Genomic DNA, 16006 nt, shown 5'->3' with positions numbered 1-16006 from the left:
CTCTGAACTTGCTCCAGTTCTTCAATGTCTTTTTTAAAATGTGGTGCCCAGAACTGGACACAGTATTCCAGATGAGGCCTGACCAAGGAGGAGTAGAGGGGGATACACTCTATGCTGCTCTTAATAAATCCTAGAAATGTATTTGCCTTTTTGCTGCTGCATCACACTGTTGACTCATGTGCAGTCTGTGATCTATTAGTATACCCAAGTCTTTTTCACACGTGCTGTTGCTTAGTTCTATTCCTCCCATTCTCTAGATGTAATTTTCGCTTTTCTTACCCAGATGTAGAATCTTGCATTTCTTCCTGTTAAATACCATCCTTCTGAATCTTTTCTCTGTCTTATCTAGTGTTAGCTATCCCTCCTAGCTTTGCATCATCTGCAAATTTCATCACATCACACTAGGTCTCCAAATTAATTTGTTTAATAAAATAATAATTTAATAAAATACAAATAAATCCAATCTTCTTCATTTCTTGATTTGTTCACTGGTCACCTTATTGTCTTCCATTCATTCTATTCTTCATGTGGCACATCGGTAATAAATCAACACGTATTCTGGTAACATGATCTCACAAGTTCCAATCCACCACACATTACTGTATTTTATACACTCAATATATATAATAATTTTCTTCTGCATATAACTATATGGAGCAGACACAGGAGCCGATTCATATCTGGTGGATGTTGGTAGCTGGCACCTGTTGCTAACAGAAGTAAGGAGACCTAGCTCTGTCCCCTGCTGTTTAACCATTTGGATGACACTATCAATCTTTGACATAGCAGAGGTCCTAATTTGGCCCACACCCGTACTCCTCACCCCTAAAAATGATAATAATTTTTGGCCGATCACAGAAGAGCATAGCTCACATATTTGCAACCCTTACAAAGTAATTTTGCACCTATAGAAGCCCTTTAGTGTTTCCACGCACTGAGATACCCCTTTTATGGTCCCCATAAAGTATGATGCCAACAAATGTGCCCCCCAACCACTGTATGAATGTAAGGTACTAGTAGGAACGCAGGATGCAGTGACGAGAAGGAGGCAGAGCAAAAGTTAACAGGTTTTATATAGGAATATGTCTCAACAGTAAATACGCCACGCAGGGAGTAAGGGGGTATAAACATACAGGCCCACAATGTGGATATAGGAAAAAGTTAACAATAACGGGTGAAATAACGGATTAACTTATCAGTCGCTAGTTTCTGGATGATGGTGGCTGGAAAATCCCACGATGGCGCCGTAGGTGGCACGTGACGTCTCTGAGCCGGTCCTGCTGAAGGGTGAAGCACAGTCTCTGTATGGTGGCGAAGTATCCTGATCTTCCTGTACGTGGTCTTGTGATCCTGGAACGAGGTGCAAAACGGGGAAAGGTCTGCTGCACAGCCAAAGAAGTACAAAGTCCCGGAGTGAAGGCCGCAGTCTTACCGCTGCGAAACGAGTGTGACCCTGGATCAGAGTTGCGAAAAGGGTCAGCAGGTGTATGATGCACCAACCGTTTAGTGCTGTTAGGGAGTTAGTCTCTGAAAATGCACAGTCTGTATGCGCGGGGGATGGAACGCTGCAAAGCGGGGCTGTCAGTTGGCCTCGGTCTGCGGAGAGGGAGTCAACCTTCTCCTGTAGCACACACTGGGTCCCCGCCAAAAGCCCTGTTCCAGCGCGTGCAGTCCCCTTTATATCACACCCGCCCTCAGCAGTCAGTTGCAAAGGTCTATTCCAGTTAGAAAGTGCTTCCCCCGGCAACAATGGTGACCGTCCTGACAGTTCCGGCCCGAACAAGCAAGAGAGACTACTATTCTGGCACATCTTCCTACATGATACCCCCACACTGTCCCTACAGTGACCCCTTACACAGTATGATGGCTCCACACACAGCATGAATGCCGCAATACACAGTAGGATGGCCCCGACACAGTCTTCCCACATAGTATGTGGTCCCCCCACAGCCCTTTACACAATATGATGGCCCCCACACAGCCCTTCAGACAGTAAGAGGGACCTCCATACAGTATAATGGCTCCTACTCAACACTCCACACATGATGGACCCAACACAGCCCTCCACACTGTATAATGGCCCCCACATAACCCTCCAAACAGTATAATGGCCCCAAACAGCCCTCCACACTGTATAATGGCCCCCACACAGTATAATAGCCCCCACATAACCTTCCAAACAGTATAATGGCCCCCATACTAAAGTGGAAACTTACATTAAAGAGGTATCCGGTGAAAAACACTATATATTTTTTTGTACCTGCAATGCCTGAATCGGGCATAATTTTTCTTTTGTTTCGGCGCCTCTCTCCGTTGCTGAGAGATCACCCTCCCTTTCCTGCATATAAATATACTCTTGTTGTCCAAGTGGATGAGGTTCTCAAGAAGATGCCCACAGGTAAGAGTTGAGGAGCATACCCAGTTTGCTATAAAGACTACATTTGCAGGGAAGAAAGGGCTATACTGTATCTCAGGAATGGAAAGGCATAGGGATAAAAGCAAAACAGCGCCTGATTTAGGAGAACAACATGAGGTAAAAAACTTACATATTAATGTCAAGTGAATAGTCCTTTTTATATGATTTGTCCAATTTAGAAAATTGTTTTTTGTAACAGTCTTTCAATGATAGGCAGATTATAGGGTGTCCTGCTAATGGGACACCCCGTGATGAGCTCTAATCTGTAGAAGAACAAAACACAAAGTCTTCAATTTCCCTGCAGCACCACCCCAGGAGAAATGGAGCATTACACAATTTCTATAGACATTGTGCAAAGATCTGGCGGGCCCTCCAGAGCAAGAGAAGCTCTTTGAGGCCAAACCTATACTTGGTCTAACGCGGGCCCTCCAGAGCAAGAGAAGCTCTTTGAGGCCAAACCTATACTTGGTCTAATACGGGTCTTGAATGGAATATGAGGATTTTCCTGATATAGTAATTGTTTTCCACACTAGAGTACCCCTTTAAAGTAGGAGAGCAGAATGCCCTGTCCATGTGAACTCATAGCGTTGATTAGTTATGATGACTGGCGTGATGAGTATATCTGGTCCCATGATTCTAACTAGCTATAGGATAGTAATTGGATTATGGTCAGCCCATTGTCCATTTTCCGAATGGATTCACAAATAAAAGGAAACACATGTCTAATCATCTCTTGGCTTTCTTACAAGTTTTCCAACTTCAACAAAAGGTTGTTTAAAAAAAGAATCAAAAGGGGCCATGGCTGATTGGCTTAAGAGGAATGCTGGCAACCATTCATAATAATGGTCCGAAGGTTTAATAAGGTCAGAAAAGAATATGTCTAATTTTCCAGGACTAGAAGTTCTGCTTAAAGGAACCCTCCAAATACAACTGATCGTAGAGTTAAAGGGTCCAGATTTGGGGGCTACAAAAAAGGAAACGACTTCCAAAACAAGCTCAGATTGAAGAACCTTGAACATTAGGAAAGTCGTAGCTTGAAGCCCCCAACTACCATGAGCGTTTATTAGTATTATTCTTCTCGTATAGGCCTAAGGGACAATTTGGATGCCCTTCGGATCCAGGGCTCGGGTGCGAATCAAGGAGCTAGCTCATAAAAAACTTTCTAAATGTGTGATTGTTGGGAGACCCACCACCGATTACAAGAACTGGGGTCCCTTTCCTGTCAGCCATGGTTGCTCATTAGCATTCGGGGGCACTAGGCTATGTCCGTCCGTTTCATAGAAGCGGTGATACATGACCTTAATTTTTTACATCAGTGGTGGTCCCAGTGATCAGTTATTGATTGCTTACCTATCTAGCTGATAAATCATGTTTTTCGTGCGCCAATCCTTTTTAATGATACAACCCTAAAAGGAACATTTTAGACAAAATTCACTCGAGTCTTGGAATCACTGTGCTGTGGTTTTCTCCTTCAGGGCTTGCCTTAGGTTCACAGTGCAACTCAAAAATTCCATTGTTTTGTCACAAAATAGATAAATAAATAGCGATATGATTGAAAAGTCAAAGCATTTCTAAATCACATCAACTCGTAATGTTGCAGAGCAGGGGCACCGAGTGCCGAGGAGCAGAGGGTAGAAAAGTCACCAATGCTCTACTGACTCCATAAACGGAAGAGTACAGACCTTCTCTAGTATTATCATCAGCACAATCACTGCGCCCTCATCAGGAGCTTCATGACTGAGCAGCTGCATGCAGCCGTATATCACCAAGCACAATGCCGAGCGTCAGATGGAGTGGTGTAAAGCCGCCACCACTGGACTCTGGAGGAAACATCTGTGCAATAACAGATCACATTTCTCTACCTGGTATCTGATAGACGAGTCTGGATTTGGTGAATTCCAGGAGAACGTAACCTGCCTGCATTGTGCCCGTTGTACAGTTTGGTGGAGGAGGATAATGCTGTGGGTATGTTTTTAAGGGTCCAGATTTGTGGGAACAATTTGGGGGAATGTTTTTTTCTTTTTCCCATGACTTTGCCCAGTACACAAAACAAAGTAAAAAAAGACATGGTGGGGCGAGTTTGGTGGAATAACAAAACCCAACTTCAGCCCCATCCAACACCTTTAGGATGTATTAGAACAGAGATTGTGAGCTCGGCCTCTCCCCCGCCATCAGAGTCTTACCTCACAAATGTTCTTCTGGATGAAGGAACAAAAATTGCCATAGACGCCTTCAAAATATTGTAGAAAGTCTGCCCAGAATAGCGGGAGCTGTTACATCTGCAATGGGGCCGATTCAATATTAATGTCTATGGATGTAGAATGGGAGGTGAGAAAATCTCCTATAAGGGGAAGGTAGATAGATAGATAGATAGATAGATAGATAGATAGATAGATAGATAGATAGATAGATAGATAGATAGATAGATAGATAGATAATGGATGATAGATATATAGATAGAAAATAGATAGATAGATAGATAGATAGATAGATAGATAGATAGATAGATAGATAGATAAATAGATAGATAGATAGATAATAGATAGATAGATAGATAGATAGATATTAGATAGATAGATAATAGATGGATAGATAGATAATAGATAGATAATAGATGGATAGATAGATAATAGATAGATAGATAATAGATAGATAATAGATAGATGATAGATAGATAGATAGATAGATAGATAGATAGATAGATAGATAATAGATAGATAGATAGATAGATACATAGATAGATAGAAAGATAGATAGATAATAGATAGATAGCTAGATAATAGATAATATACTGTATAGCTAGATAGATAATAGATAGATAATAGATAGCTGAATAATAGATAGATAATAGATATATAATATATAGATAGATAGATAATAGCTGGATAATAGATAATAGATAGATAGCTAGATAGATAGATAGATAGATAGATAGATAGATACGATAGATAGATAGATAGATAGATAGATAGATAGATAGATAGATAGATAGATAGATTCTATCTATTTATCTAAAAAGTACCGGAAATCTGCTGCCTCGGAGTAACCCTTGACTCTGCCCTGTCCTTCAAACCGCACATCCAAGCTCTTTCCACCTTCTGCCGCCTCCAGCTCAAAAATATCTCCAGAATCCGTCCTTTCCTCAACCCTCAATCTACTAAAATGCTTGTGCATGCCCTCATCTTCTCCCGCCTTGACTACTGCAACATCCTCCTCTGTGGCCTCCCTGCTAACACCCTTGCACCTCTTCAGTCCATCCTTAACTCTGATGCCCGACTAATCCACCTCTCTCCTCGCTACTCCACCATTTCTCCCCTCTGCAAATCTCTTCACTGGCTCCCATTCCCTCAGCGTATCCAGTTCAAATGACTAAAACTGACCTACAAAGTCATCCATAACCTGTCTCCTCCATATATCTCTGACCTAATCTCCCGATATCTTCCCTCACGTAATCTCCGGTTCTCCCAAGACCTCCTTCTCTCCTCCACACTTATTTGCTCCTCACCTAATCGCCTCCAAGACTTCTCCCGAATATCCCCCATCCTCTGGAATTCTTTGCCCCAACACATCCGGTTATCCACCACACTCGGATCCTTCAGACAGAACCTGAAAACCCATCTCTTCAGGAAAGCCTACAGCCTGCAATGACACCACTGCCTCCTCACCACCACCGGAGCTTCCCCTCACCAACACCGGAGCTGCAGCAACCCCCCAACTCATTGTCTCCTTCCCCACCATCCTGTAGAATGTAAGCCCGCAAGGGCAGGGTCCTTGCCCCTCTGTATCAGTCTGTCATTGTTAGTTGGCTTACTGTAAGTGATATCTGTAATTTGTATGTAACCCCTTCTCATGTACAGCACCCTAGAATCAATGATGCTATAAATAAATAAATAATAATAATAATAATAATAACAAATAGATAGATAATAGATAGATAGATAGATAGATAGATAGATAGATAGATGATGGCTAGATAGATAGATAGATATGTAAGGAGGAAGACCAGGCTGCAAGTACCTGTATTGAGCCGGGTCCGGAACTGCTGAGGCTGCATCCCGTTTCCTGGGGGAAGGAATAGGGGACCGAAAAGGGCCCCATGACCCAGGAAGAGGGGGCATATTTAGAGTGGAAACCCGGCCGGAAACTGAGGTAGAAAGCGCACAAAGCTGCAGAGAGGCCCCCTCCGTCAGCGTGCGAGCAGCAGGGCAGGCAAATCAGGTGGAATGCCAAAGTGGATCCAAGGGTCCGGTCTGTGAAGATCAACCCGAAGGGGAAGGAGAGCCTACCCGAATAGTCCACCAAAGTATGTCTCATACCTGCAAGTGTCCCTGAAAATGCTCACTCCCACGGTTCCCGATTGAGATGAGGAAGAACCACTTGCCTCGTTCCCTGAGATGGATAGTTCACTGCCCGCCAGCACAAGGAAAGAACTAGGTCTGAAGCTCCAGAGATAGCTGTTCCATTGAACTCAGATGTACTCAGGTCCTCTACGACCCAATCTGACTCTATCACTTAACCTGAAGTTCTGAGTACTCCTTACGAGCAAATTCCAAAGGAGCCTCCAAGTAACAGTGTGACTACGCTGGTGTTTTGCCCCTGGGGTATACACAGAACAATTTCCTTCAGCAGAAAGTGGTGCAAGAGAGGCAGAAATGGATGTGAAAACTGTGGGTATCCGACCCACCTCCGGAGAACAAAAAGGAGCATGAAGAGGTCTCGCCCGTGGAATGGCGAGCTAAAGGAGAGGGGGAATATAAAGAGGAAGACCAGGCTGCAAGTACCTGTATTGAGTCGGGTCCGGAACTGCTGAGGCTGCATCCCTTGTTTCCTGGGGGTACGTAAAGGGGACCAGAACAAGCCCCATGACCCAGGAAGAGGGGGCATGGTTAGAGAGGGAACCCAGACGGAAGCTGAGGTAAAAAGCACGCACAGCTGCAGAGAGGTCCCCACGGTCAGCGTGCGAGCAGCAGGGTAGGCAGCATGCTCCACACCCAGACCGCCGGCGCTGCGATGGACTGCAGCAGACAGACCCGGTGGCTTAGAGAGAGATCGGGTGCAGGACTGCCATCTGTGCCCCAATTCACCAGGGTATATCTGCCAGGCCACGTCGGGCTCAGACAGTGCTGGAGCCCACTGCAGTAATAAGAAAAGAGCTGGGAGCCCTGTTTAGCTAAGCACCGCAGGCCAGCATAAGAGCCAGGGCATAGTGAAGTACTGTTCGCTGCTGCCCTCGTCGCCGGACCGTGGTCTGCAGTACCCCGCCGGAGAAGTAGCGTGCCAGTGGTTGTCGGCGCTTCAGTCTTGGAGGGAGCAGGCAGCGCGCAGCATAGAGAGAAAAGCGCAGCGTGCCCAGTAGCTGGTAGAGATCAAGGTGCCGTGTGCTTCGTGACCATGAGTACAGCGCACATACTTCAAAGAGAGAACTGAGTGCTGGATATACTTTTCTATCCCACCTTACCAGCATATACTTTCCCGCCCACGGGAGACCCTGATTGCGCTGCGGCCTTGTTTGCTCCGGCCACATATGTTCATGGACTAGGGGCTCAGTGGAAGGTACCGGACACCAACAACTACCGCCAGAAGACGGACCGTTGTTTGCAGGCCCTCACTGGAACAGCATTGCGCCAGCCATTGTTGGCGTCATCTACTGCTTCGCAATTGCCACCGCCTGTAAGACGACTGACAGGCTAAGTTAATCTAACGCGAACTGCCACTATCTTTTCCCTTGTTTTCATTGACTCTGCACATCTTTTTGCGTCAGAACTATTTTTGTTCTCCCTTTAACTGTTTGCCTCACTGCGTGGAGTATTTCCCTGTTAAGTAAACTTGTTAACCCCTGCTCTGCCTCCTGTCCGTAACTGTGAAGCGATGGCCGGGGAACCACCACGGTGCAGGGAGACTACAGTACGCAAGATGAGGTGCAAACAAAAAAGGGTAAATTTATTGGAAGGCAAGGAATGAAGTGGAAGAGGAAGGTGCAAACAGCAGTATGTAATGGCAAAAGATAATTTACAAGAGTTGTATTCTTTAGCTGGGCAGTCAAATAGCACGGTGCTCCAACTATTACAGAATCAATATACGTACACAAGCAAATGCAAACAATCAACAAAGAATGATGCAACTCTATGTATAGCCTCCTTAGTCTCTCTAAGCAGGCCACACAGCTGCCGTGTTCTGTCTGTTGAAGTATACACTAGTCCCTGACATGTGCACAAAACAGGAACAAACTCATGGTGATGTTGGGGCTCAGATCCAGTCCCGTGGGAGGGTCTCCAACAGTCTAGTAGAGTGGTGCGCACGGCTCTCTGCCAGCTCCGTGAAATGTGGTCTTCTTGCTTCTGGGTCCGGGAGGTGCTCCTGGAAACTGTACATCACTTTCTCTGTATCTTCGTGGCTTCCCCTACTAGCACAGGAGAGCCACCCTTGCTGCACCCGAAGAGTCTGTCCAATTTCACGAGTCCACTCCGTCCCAGGCTGTGGGTCCTCTTTCACAGCTACCAGCACAGACATTCTCTGCAGCAGCTTTTTGCTCACATGCTCTAAAGGCTCAAGCCCTCCCCTCAGCACAGGGCAGTTCATTCATGCAGTCTATTGCACGGGGGAGCAGAACATTCCATCACACCAGACAAGGGGGTGCTGTCTCTTAAAGTGGCAGCGTGTTCCTTACTGTCCATAATAGCACCACCCCCCTACAACTGCATCTCGCAACTTGCTCACAGATAGATAGATAGATAGATAGATAGATAGATAGATAGATAGATAGAAAATAGAAAGATAATAGATAAATAGATAGATAGAGTTAAGGATTTGGTGGCGCTAGCCAAGAGTAGACAGATTCCATGTTAATCTTTGCTTTGGGCCCCTCTCACCCCTTTGTGCCCCCACATGCACCCAATGAGTTAACAGATGGAGGGTCGGATACATGGGTCTGTATGGGGCCCATGTAGTTAAATCATGGCTCTGTGTGTGACTGTGCAAAATCTAGAAAACAGCTTTCAGACCATGCTGGGAATTGTAGTTTCCACCATCAGAGGACCACAGGTTGGAGACAATTGATTTAGAGGGTCAGCTATATATTTTCCTGACAAAGTTCCCATAGAATTCACATAAAACATGGAAATCAAACCTATTTAATTAAAGGATCCTCTTTATTGTTCCTGAGACCCTATTCTCCCTCTGTTGGATGGTCAGTTTTTGGCACATTTACAACAATGGCCTGAGGGTGTCAGGAGACCTTCAGACCATCAGAGCTTAGGTGACCTACCGGTCATGACACCTGCCCCTTCCCCAGAATAAAGTAGAGGAATGTATAGAAAAGATGTCCCAGTAAGAAGAAGGACCATGAATGGAGGAGTCACTGAGAGGTTACGTGCTGACATGAGAGATGGGAATTTGAATCAGTGACCACTGACACAAAAGACGATGGGAGACGGGTGTCAGTTCCTGTGGGAAAAAAAACAAAGCTGACCCAGATCCTCAGGGATTTCGGACCTTGATAAATGTTTTCTCTTGTCATTTACCTTCCTCTCATGGGACAGCATCATTTTCATGCAGCTTGTCACTCTATGTGTCAGTGTGTTAAAGGGCATGTATTAGTAGATTCAGATCACAACCGTCATCTATCAGGCAACTGCAGATATATAACAATTTCCAGACATACGTCTATTATTGATATTGCTCTTTCCACCATCCAGATGGCATTTTATTAGAAAGAGTTGGGAGCTGCTACGTAAAGGCGGCGTCATGGAATACTACATTTTTCTAACAAAACTGCCAGGGGGTCTCAGCAGCTGGAACCACTGAATTCAGATCATTCAGGTATGTTTTGTTTTAGAGAAGTTAAAAACTTCTTCTAAAGTGAATTTTTCTCCAGAGTTTTAAAAAATACAAACAAACACCATTCTATATATATTATTAAATAGATCTTAGACCTGATGAGTCTGGAATACTTGCTTTGCTTATCCATGTAATAAATTTAGTGTATAATTGTATTTAGAAGTGTAAACTCTGCCTCCCACTGCTGCTAAATCTCTTCCCATCTAGCCTGACTGATAGCTTCTAAGTGTACCTCCTCCCTGCTGATGAATCCCCGTCTAGCCTGATAGACAAATCAGGGGTGGTCCGGTGTCCCCTGCGTTGGCTCAGGTCCTCCAGTCCAGGTGATATGCTTACTACTTTGTTCACTTCATGTCTGTAGCCATACGATATTACCAACGATATGGGAGTTCTATAGCATTTGCTATTGTGGCTTATTTGATATTGGAATATACTATTCTTATGACATGTTGTTTGCTATTCTTCCCCTGCGGTGAGCCTGGGCTAGCGTTAGGGGTCACTATATACCTTGGGTGACTTATGTTTCTTTCATGTTGCTACTGGCATCTGTTTGTCATCTACCAGTCTCACTACACTTTGTCTGGTTTCTTTGATATGGTTTTTATGATGTATTATTAATAAAATTGTATTTTATGGGATTCTATGACTGCATGCTTCTTATCTTTGATAGACAAATCATTAGTGTCCCTCCTCTGTGCTGCTCAATTCCCACCACCTAGCCTGATTGACAGTTCCTCAATGTCCCTCCTCCCTGCTGCTGAATTCCCACCACCTAGCCTGATTGACAGTTCCTCAATGTCCCTCCTCCCTGCTGCTGAATTCCCACCACCTAGCCTGATTGACAGTTCCTCAATGTCCCTCCTCCCTGCTGCTGAATTCCCACCACCTAGCCTGATTGACAGTTCCTCAATGTCCCTCCTCCCTGCTGCTGAATTCCCACCACCTAGCCTGATTGACGGTTCCTCAGTGTCTCCTTCCTGCTGCTGAATTCCCACCACCTATCCTGATTGACGGTTCCTCAGTGTCTCTCCTTCCTGCTGCTGAATTCCCACCACCTATCCTGATTGACAGTTCCTCAATATCCCTCCTCCCTGCTGTTGAATTCCCACCACCTATCCTGATTGACGGTTCCTCAGTGTCTCTCCTTCCTGCTGCTGTATTCCCACCACCTATCCTGATTGACAGTTCCTCAATATCCCTCCTCCCTGCTGTTGAATTCCCACCACCTATCCCGATTGATGGTTCCTCAGTGTCTCTCCTTCCTGCTGCTGAATTCCCACCACCTATCCTGATTGACGGTTCCTCAGTGTCTCTCCTTCCTGCTGCTGAATTCCCACCACCTATCCCGATTGACGGTTCCTCAGTGTCTCTCCTTCCTGCTGCTGAGATCTCACATTGCTCAGAACAAGCAGCAGATGTCCATCAGGCTGGGTGAGAGACTGCATATAGTTTGACTCCCAATCTTTGATTGGACTCCAATTAGTTGGGGTCTAAATACCTGGGCCCCACCAATCAAAGCTTCTGAAATATTACTATGACACATAATTTAAAGAAAATAGTAATTGATACACGAGGTGCTGTTCACACTGTGAGTACGAAATGCATCCAAGAGTTTCCTTCTAAGGCCGGGATCACACATATGCGAGATACGGTCAAGTCTCGCAGGTGAAATCCCTCCTCTGGCGCCGGCACTCAGGAGCGGAGCGTGCAGCCGCACAGCAATACATGGAGCTGCACGCTCCGCTCCCAAGTGCCGCCACCAGAGGAGGGATTTCACCTGCGAGACTCGGCCGTATCACACGTATGTGTGATCCTGGCCTTAAAGACAGAATTCAGATGGACCCCTTGAAGTTGTTCACATGCTATTTTAGTAGAGTATGTTCTTGTGTTTGTCTGGAAAACAGCGTGGACAGAGTCCATTTGAACCCTGTTTGTGTCATTACAGTCTATGGCCCCATGAATTTTTTCCATTTGAACCCCGGAGCATACTGCATAAACAGAGTATGAACATGGCCTTATAAAGCACCATGCTGAAATGATCCTACTGAACTAGTATGCCAGCCACTTGACTCTCAGCAATCAAATCTGCACACTTTGCCGTTCACAACACCCCAGGCTGCCAACCGTGACTTCAATGCACAAAAACTAAAAAAAAAAAAAAAAAAAAAAAAAAAAACATAAAAAAATAGCAACAAAGCATTCTGTAGGAAAAAAAGCAATCCAACCATGCAGCAACCTAAACATTATCATAAGAAGCCAGGCTATGTAATGTGACCGAGGGTGGTAGCCATGACCGAGCTGCTGCTCCATTACACCCTGGCATTTTACAGAAAAATCGTGTCCCAGTGTGCTGTCAATTGTGGGGTGCATCATACTCACTTGTAGGCCGCAGGCCTCCGCTGCTTCCCGACCTTCATCTTCAGGAGCAGCCGCACATAACTCAGATGACAAACAGTTTGTTTTAACCAACAAAAGTTTTCTGGACAATTCAAAATCATCAGATTATAGCATGCAGTTTTTGGCCCAACACTTCTTGCTGTTTCCTTGGCACAGTCCGTTTTCACCATTACTATCTGTTCCTCCTGGACTATGGACTAAACCTACGTTTACTGTTTCCGGTAGCCCCAGGGAATTCCCGTCCAGCTCCGCAGTACACTCGGGATCCACTATCTTCCCTTCACGCGATTCCATGTCCATCTTTCTCTGTACACCAGAGGATAAGTCACTCTCCATAGTACCTGTACCGAGCCTTGAGCTCCGGACGTTGCAGGAATGTCCACAAGGGATTCCACTAAGGCATCCCACTGCCATGAGCGATATATCCAAGTGGACGCTAGCAACCCACTGCTCCCGAACTTGATTACTGTCCTTCGCTATCTGAGTCGCTACCAGGAAACAGTTCGTTTTTACTGGAACTTGTCCCTCCCACAATGGGCTAGTCCCAACTTTTAACTATATCTGTCCCTACAGTATGTACTAAGAATATTACACTATCTGATGCCCTAAATCCTACACTGTACACTATGCCTATGATATTATGCTACACCTTACTCTATCACATCCTATAGCACTATACATTACTTATGCATTACAATACCTTACATTACCTTCTGGCTGGCAACAACACGTGTCACATACTGTACATTGTACATTACCATACCAATATACATACATGAAAGACGCATAACATTGTTCACACTATAATGCAACATGATTGGTGACTTCAGGGGCAGGAACGTGACAGTACAGTCTACCACTCTGACAGATAGTCACCCAAAGAAATCATGTATCAGTGGGACAGGCTCTGGTGGGGCTCGTAGCATCCATCCATAGCAAATTTTCTGCAAAAGGATGGGATTTCTTACAGGAGTTAGTCTAATCCTGCTATTATTTAAAGGGGAAGTGCCTTAAGCTGAAAGCTAGCCTAATATGGTCCAAATACTACATAGTGTGAATAGGGGGCTCAGTTTTGCTTGTTAAAGGAAGACTGTCCCCTTCTCCCCCAAAATGCTAATTAAACTGCATAAATATTGATAAAGGGGACATAACACTATAAAAATCATACCAGGCATATAAAGTTTAGTTTAATATTTGCTGAAAAATTTACTTTTAGTTGACATGCAAATGAGGGCTCTTCGGTGCACCCTTGGCGTGGCCTATGCCTTGGTGCACCGTTACGCTCTCATATTTGCATGTTGCATTGATAGTTGGTAAGAGCTAGAGTTGTATAAAGCCAGCATGTGTGCGCATGTGCACTAACACTGGAGGAGCGCAGCGGCACGCCCCAATTCTCAGCAAGGGCATGCGCACAATATGACTGTGGGTGTGATCTGATGCCTGGTCCCTGCCTGTTTTTGGCTGCCCCTTGAGCGGCTTCAGTGAGGAGGAGCAAACAGTCACAGTGCTCACTCCTCCTCACTGAAGCCGCTCACTTTAAGGATCATCAATCGGCGGCCGCAGACAGGTAGGAACCAGGCGTCAAAGTGCACCTGCAGTGCGAATTCGGGTACTCCACCAGTGTCAGTGCGTAACGGCAGGCACGCAAACTGATTTTAGACAGCGCTCGCTTTTACCATCGCAGACCAAGGACTATGCAAAAAGAAGAGCGTAACGGTGCACCAAAGCATAAGCAACGCCAAGGGTGCACCGAAGTGCCCTCATTCCCATAGTAAATAAAAGTAGATTTTTCAGCAAATACTAAGTTATACCGTATACGCCTGGTACGATTTTTACAGGGGCCACATCCCCTATATAAATGTTTAATGGTCACTCGGAGGGTGACACTCCCTTTAGGTAAATATGAAATATATAGAAATATGGATGTTGGTGTTTTGTTTGCTACATGGGTGGATGCAGCATCCACATTACACACTGTACCGAAAACCACAGAGACTCTGCAACAACAACGTTCTGCAAAAGAGGAACTGGGACACTACAGATGGTGCAGCCCTACAGGGCTACAACTCGTCAACACGCTCCGTACGCACAGTGTGTCAGATGTCGTAGTAAATAGGTCATCGTGCACAGGTGCCATCAGTTTAACTGCTGAGGATACCACAGAGCAGGTGCGTGGTGTGTCAGGTCCTCGATAAAAGGAACAAGGTTTAGGGCCGGTGGAGTTGAAGCTTTGCAGTTTCCGGCTCAGTAGAGTCATCCACTGGGAATTTATTCAGATGGTTCATAAACAAGACGTACAATGCGTACCCATTATAGTCTACAGAGCTGTTCCATGATTTTTTGAGGACTGAAAAAAAACAAAAAGACTTGACCATTTTTGATCCAAGTCATTGATCAAATTTGCTAACTCAAACGAATGGGTCCATGAAAAATTAAAAAACGATGGCACATGGACCACATGGACAGCATCCGTATGTCATGTGGGTGCGGTACAATTTTTATTATAAAATGAAATTTATTTATTTTTTTAATTTGAGAAAAAAAAAAAAAAGGTACCATACGATAAACATGGACAAGAGGATCAAAAAATGGATGAAAATTGCATCTGGCACAAAAATAAAAAGCAGTCATGCAAACTAAAAATTGATTTCTTAATGAGGGTTTGTCCGGTCTAACATGACAAGGCGAGGTCACTATGTGACTGCAGACTTGTGAATCCTCACATCGCACGCACTGCGCGCTGTGAGGATTCTTCTGTTCCCAGCAGTCATGTGACTGTAAGTATGTGATATGCATACTCACGGCCAGAATCATTTAGGCCACACAATCCTTTTAAGCTCTCGCATTTTAGGCACATGGGGTTAGAAAATTGTCATGTCACCAACAGAGTATTTATCAAAAGAGAATAGCACTGAACGGTATGTAAACCTTTAAAGGGTTACTTTAACTGGACAACCAATGCATATATGCCGTAATTGAAAACTGACCAGGGTGGACGATTTATAGAACGCTACACGTCGGTATAAAATTCTCTTGACATAGTAAAGTTGAAGGATTTTATTGACACAATGCGTTTCGAAGACGAAGCGGAGTCTTTCTCAAGTGTAAAAACAGACGTAACAGGTGTACACCACCAATTTTTTCATTGTTCTCCTCCGTATAGGTTCTATGTTCTGGCGCTCTATTCCCGCTACAGCTCCATTTTCTATTCTATTTGTAGACATCAAAGGAAAGCATCTCCCACTTGGGTTCCCATCCTGGAGGACTCAACAAGATCTTTTGGATACTGATATATGTGATTGGGTGACCGAGTCAGAATATACAGTAGGGACCAGTATTTATTTTTCCCCCTTTTAC

This window comes from Ranitomeya variabilis, chromosome 1 (genome assembly GCF_051348905.1).
Source record: "Ranitomeya variabilis isolate aRanVar5 chromosome 1, aRanVar5.hap1, whole genome shotgun sequence".
In the NCBI taxonomy this organism is placed as follows: domain Eukaryota; kingdom Metazoa; phylum Chordata; class Amphibia; order Anura; family Dendrobatidae; genus Ranitomeya; species Ranitomeya variabilis.
Note: the sequence above shows the minus strand (reverse complement) of the source record.